Source organism: Chiloscyllium plagiosum, unplaced genomic scaffold (genome assembly GCF_037043375.1).
Source record: "Chiloscyllium plagiosum isolate Xiang-an unplaced genomic scaffold, Cpla_swu_hap1 HiC_scaffold_3, whole genome shotgun sequence".
Classification (NCBI taxonomy): domain Eukaryota; kingdom Metazoa; phylum Chordata; class Chondrichthyes; order Orectolobiformes; family Hemiscylliidae; genus Chiloscyllium; species Chiloscyllium plagiosum.
This window is the reverse complement of record NW_028270141.1, coordinates 105,023,153-105,029,813: the sequence shown is the minus strand read 5'-3', so window position 1 is coordinate 105,029,813 and position 6,661 is coordinate 105,023,153.

Genomic DNA, 6,661 nt, shown 5'->3' with positions numbered 1-6,661 from the left:
CATGACTGATATTATTATCCCATGCTCATAAACATACCTTAACTTCTGATTGAGTAACACGTCCAATATAATAATTTCATTTGCATTTTCAAATCCTTTACTGGCTTCACCTCTCATTTATGTCTGCAACCTCCTCCAGCCAGGGATCTCTGCACCCTCCAATTTTGGCTTTTTGTCTACCCTTGATTTTGGTTGCTTCACTTTAGGAAGCTATGCCTTCAACTATGTAAACCCTAAGCTATGGGATTCCCTCATCAAACCTCTTTGCTTTTCTTTTTAAACTGCTGCTCAAATCCTACTACTTCAACAAAGCTTTCAATCACCTATCTTAAAATCTTGCGTCTCAGTAGCAAATCTGTTTAGTAATGCTCTACTAGAGGTGTTATACAAATGTGAAGTAATTGTGACTGATATACACCAGTTAGATACATTTCGATATTGGCACAGATTTAATGATCTAATGGATTGTCCCCCTGTTTGTGTAATCTAGAAGTTGAGGGTTCTAAAGTCATTCATTTAGTTTTGCACTACAATTCTCCTATAATTTCTCATATTAATACTGTTTTCATAGACAGAACTATTCTAGTTGATGTTTTATACATAAATCCCAGAATGCGTAAGATATATTTCAGTGAGCTGATAAACTTTAATCAATAACAATTGTTAAAACTGACAATCATTCCTTTTCTATTTCTCCTTGTCCTTGAGATGCAAAGTTCTGAATCAACTTGCCTTTTAAACTGTCAAAATAAAATGAAAAATTTAAGTGAATTGGAATTGTGCCAAAGTGAGTTAATGTACTCTTAACTCACGTAATTTCCTATTTTTAATTGTTTTGATCTTTTGTCTTCAACTAACTTCTCAATTACCTTACTACTTCAGCTTTCAATATTTCAAGTTATGCACATCTAATTTTTTGTACTTTGACATAAAATGTATTGATGTTGTGCAATTGCTAAAAAACACAGCCTAGAGCAGGGAAGCTGAACTCTGTTAATGGCCTTACCAGTTTGATAGTACTGTTCAAACACTGTTCAACAAATTAGTGGGAGGTCAAGATTCAGTGGTCATGTAACACTGCTGCTGCTTCCTCTAGAGGCCAAGTCAGAACGCTCACTGCATTGTTATTGATCCAAGTTCCATGTGAACACAATATAAGTATGTACGACAGTAAATTACACAAGTAGTTTTATCTCTTAAAATCTAATTACAACCTGCATTTACACAGAAAAACATTATTCTTGTTTAATAGTTTCATATGTGGCAAACTAAATCTGAAAACTGCTGTTTGTAGGAAAAAGAATAACTTTGAAAGAATTTCCATCTTTTGAATTATTCATATTCTAATGGTAATGATCCAAAGCCAGTGAAGAAGATACCTGTTCTGGATGGCTGGATTTCGAAGTGTTCTTTGACTTTTTCGCATGCCACCATCTGTTAACTTCACAATACCACACTGTCATTATCACCATTCCTGTTGAGGGCAATTTAGTACAACTGTTAACAATTGAAGGACATTTTTCTTCCACACAAAAGACTGTTCACAAGATGGGTTCCAGGAAGACCTGTGTGTATTTGAAATTAGGTAAAAACAATGACTGCAGATGCTGGAAACCAGATTCTGGATCAGTGGTGCTGGAAGAGCACAGCAATTCAGGCAGCATCCGACGAGCAGCAAAATCGATGTTTCGGGCAAAAGCCCTTCATCAGGAATAAAGGCAGAGAGCCTGAAGCGTGGAGAGATAAGCTAGAGGAGGCTATTTGAAATTAACCTAATTGAGCAGAAGCCCTTTTTTAATTACTATTTTTAAATAAATTTTTATGTTTGAGTCATCATTGTTGAATCACAGAATGACAAAAAGCCTAGCTTACTTTTCAAAATAGTTATCCAATGAATATCACTCCCTTGCTCTTTTCTTATTTCCCAGCAAATAATTCTCCTTTAAATATTGCTCCAATTCCTTTTTGAAAACGATTTTACCTTGTTATCTATGATTCTCTTGCAAACCATCATAAATCTGTGCAATTTGTTTATCAACACTTCTGCCGATGGAAACACTTTCTTCCTATAAACTTCACAAGAAAAATAAACTTTTGTGATTTTGAACATCTCCATTAGATGTCGCAAACCTCTCTCTTCTGAGAACAACTCCAAATAAGGTAAAGAAAATTGAAGCTACAAAAACAGATCAGAGGCTGTGTATTCTACAGAGAAGAATGGGGTTAACAGCTGATAAATATAAGTTAACGTACAAACTAACTATGGTCAAACACTTTTTCACTTTAAATGGGTCAACACAGTCAAGACACACACAACCAAATGGTAGTGACACTGTAGATCACAAAGACTCATTAACATGCTGTATCCTTTTCAACAGATTCAAAGTCTTCAATTAAAAAGATTTAGCTTAGGAAACACCCTCAAAAACTCTCTGACTCAGACTGTCTCAACAGCTTATGTCTTGGTAGTTCAATCACTTCTTCCAAGACAGACTTCCCCAGGACGTGCAAGCATCCTGAACATCTAATTACTACCAAATCTGAAGCTTTTATCAAACAGCTAGCTTCACCAAGCTGCCACTGAGTTTCTCCAAGCTCCAATTTTTCCTCAACAGCATCAAGCAAATATTGCTGTGGCCTTCCTTCACTAAATTTTCTGCTGCATTGATATATCAATGGCTGACAGGGATTCTCTTTAGCCTCGACCATTCTCAATAGCATGAAGCTACCACTCCCTTTATGTGATCCCTAATTACTTGCAATATGGTAATTCTACAATCTGGAGCACCCAAAAATGTTTTATCAGTAGATTATGAATGAAAGAATAACTAAAAAAAAGTAAAAGACCAAAATGAGAATCCACTGGAAGGACAGAAAATGTGGGTCACACTATCTTCCTCCAATGACTCTCCTCAATCCAGCTGAGACACAGTCACCTGCTCCATTCTTATCTAACTTACTGTAGCCTGAGAATCTCTTATATTGGCCTCACTTCTTGCTCCTGCACTATTCCCTCTGGTGATCCTGAGGGATCTACCCTTGTTCCCTCCCTTTCCTAACCATGTTCTGCCTGACATCATCTGAAAACAGTGACCATTTCCACTACACCCTGATGCTCACCCCCACAATCCTTCTATTTTGGCAGCACCTCTCGAATCATCAACTGCAGCTGGTCTATGGCCAATGTCAAAAACTCTGCCTTGTAGCCATCAACTACATCCTTCATCCAGCCAACCATTTCAGAACCACACTGTTTGTAGTATGTGTCATATTTGGCATCTCAAAGTCATATTTGACTTTGAGATGCCATTACTAAGGCCAATTATTTGTATCTCTGTAATAAAAGGAGATAGTCACTGGAGAAACGTAGCAAGTCTGGCAGCAACTGTGGAGTCATGAACAGAGCTAATGTTTTGAGTCTTATATGAGTCTTCTTCAGAATTGAAAGAGGCTGGAAAATTGTGTTTTTTTAAAGCTGTTGACAATGGGGAAGAAGGAGTGAGTGGATATGATAGTGAGGACGTATATAGTAAAAGACAAAGTGCTATTTATAGCACTTTTGAGATCAAACTGATGCAAACAAGGCATGGGATGGTGAGAATGGAGAGATAATCAAAATGGAGGACAGAGGTCAGCTTTGAAGTTATGGAAGTCAATATTGAGTTTGAGAGTCTGTAAAATATCTAAATGGATACTGGAAGGTGTTGCTCCTTCAACTTGTTTTGAACTTCCCCTGAATGGAAATATTAACATGATAGCAAAACAATGAAAGAATTATGGATACTGGAAATCAGAAACAAAAACAGAAATTGTTGGAAAAATGCAGAAGAACTGGCAGCATCTGTGGACAGAAACAGAGTTAATGCTGCAGGTTCAATGACCCTTCTTCAGAACTGACAGCAAGGCAGTTTATTGAAATAGCAATCACAGGAAGTTCAGGGTCTTCCTACATGCAGAGTGAAGATATTTCACAAAGCGATTACCCAGTCTGCATTTGATCTCGATGCAAATGAGACCACATTGTGAGCAGCGAATGAAGCAGAAAAGATGGAAAGAAGCTTAAGTAAAATGTTGTTTCACCTGGAAGATGAGTTTGAGGCCTTGGACAGTGAGGAGAAAGGAAGTTTTAGGATTGATAGAGGTGTGCACCAGAGTGTCATGGAGGGAACAGTCTCTGTGGAATGCTGACAGTGGAGGGAAGAGGACGATTATATCTTATTTGATTTTCAACTTCCCCAATATTAACTGAGACAGAATGCAAAGAACATAGAGGGGCCAGTGTCCGAAACAACCTGTTAAACCAATAGGAGAAAAGGTAGTGCTGGATCTAATTTGCAGAAAGAAGGTATGAAAGTCCTAAATGTGTCAGTGGCGGGGGGGGGGGCTTTTGAGTCAACATGACCTCGATTCAGTAAAAATGTAAAATTATTTTAGATATGGGCAAAGATAGATGGGAAATAGCGGTTCAGAATTGGGGGAATAATATAAAAACTAAGGAAAGATATTCTAGCATTGGAGGTAGTAAGAAGAAGATTCACTAAGCTGATAACTTGTCTTATGAGGAGACCTTACTGAAACATATAAGATTCTTAGGGAACTTGACTGTGGAGTTGTAGACAGGTTATTTTCCTTTGTGGGAGTCTAGGACCCAAGGATATAATGCCAGAATAAGGGCTCAAGCAGTTAAGACAGAAAGAAAGAATTTCTTCTCTCAGAGGCTAGTGAATTAGTGAAATACTTTAATGCAGAGAGCTGTCAAGACTGGGTCATTAAGTATATTCAAGGCTGAGATAGATCAAATTCTTAATCAGTAAGAGAATTGAGGGTTATGGGGAAAAGACAGGAAAGCAGAATTGAGGATTATCAGACCAACCATTGAATGGTTTCTATGTCTTATAGTCTTAGCATTCTTACTTAATATTTTGTAGCTGCTATTATAAAAGGGGGGCATTGTAGTTAAGGTGAGAGGTGTGCAAACTATTGGATGTGCTAAATATAGGGATAGAGGAAGTAGTAGTGAATTAAATAAGATTTTACAGAAAAGTGGTTGCAACAGGAGCAAAGTAACACCTTTAAAGCTAGTACTGTAAGGCAGATTTTGGCATGAACCTTGAACCCCTATGGGTCAGCAAAAATGACTGACAGAACCTTTGTATACCCAAAGGCATATAATAGCTTTGGGTACAGACAAGAGAGTATAAACACAGTTATGTAGACAGGATAAGAGAAAAATATCTAGGATGGAAGATATCTGTTTATTGCATGAAAATGAAATGTTAACAATGTCACGGGGGCATAAAAGTTGATGGGTTTTTTTGCATATATGAGACAGAGGTGGGCGGAGTATCAAACAGAATTCGGCTAAGCCAGGCAGGCTGTATCTCAGAGGCTATTTGAATAAACACAATTTTAATCTGCATAACCAAGTCCTTCTGTGGGTTGTATAGGAACCACAAGCAGGACTTTAGTAACATTGTGTGGTGAAACGGTTAAAAATTATGTCCCAATACATGTGTGAATCTAACCGGAATGGAGGTGTTGCTTAGTCCCGTGTGAATCTTATTACACACCTCCCCGTGTGAATCTTCTTATCTGTATGTAACCAGAATGGAATGTGTTTTTTAGCCTTGCTCTGCTGTTCACATGAATGTTTATATCTGGAAAAGAGTATATCAGCTGGAAAAGTCTCCAGTTCGGTGAGTCTGCTCCGGGGTTACGTTTAACCGCTGAGCGTGGGTTGTTGGCAACCGCTCTACGAGAACTGACGGCTCCCAGTTCCGGTAACATGTAGAGTGAGTATAAGCCAGACCCGTTGTAAGTATGAGACCTGGTTGTGGCGACGCTGCGGGGAATAAAATGCTCATATTCTAGCAGACTCGCCTCTTGGTCGTTTGTTCTGTGTCAGACTACTCTCCTACGAACCTGACCTTGAGAATTTTTTAAAACACATTGAAAGTGAATAAATCACCAGGGTCAGAATAAAATGTACCCCAGGCTGTTAAAAGAAGCATTGCAGTTGGTCTGACCATCATTTTTAAATTCTCATTGGATACAGTGGACTGGAGGACTGGAAACATTGTACCTTATTGTACCCCACTCAATTAAGTGTACTAAACTTCAAAGTTTGAAGTTTGGACACATGTTGCTTTAAGACTTTAAGAATGTAGAATCAGAAACAGCAGATGTCCTTGCTGAATTGGAGATGTGGTTTCTACTGTGGTTACAGTAATGTCAGACCAGAGAGTGTTTACGTACTAGACTTTAAGCTGCTTCTGTTGCAGTTATCCCATTTAGCACTAACCGGCGAGCGGCACGGTGGCCCAGTGGTTAGCACTGCTGCCTCACAGCGCCTGTAGACCCGGGTTCAATTCCCGACTCAGGCGACTGACTGTGTGGAGTTTGCACATTCTCCCCGTGTCTGCGTGGGTTTCCTCCGGGTGCTCCGGTTTCCTCCCACAATCCAAAGATGTGTGGGTCAGGTGAATTGGCCATGCTAAATTGCCCGTAGTGATAGGTTAAAGGAGTAAAGGTAGGGGTATGGGTGGGTTGCGCTTCGGCGGGTCGGTGTGGACTTGTTGGGCCGAAGGGCCTGTTTCCACACTGTAAGTAATCTAATCTAATCTAAGCACTGTTAAAAAATAATTACCAGAACCAAAAGTTA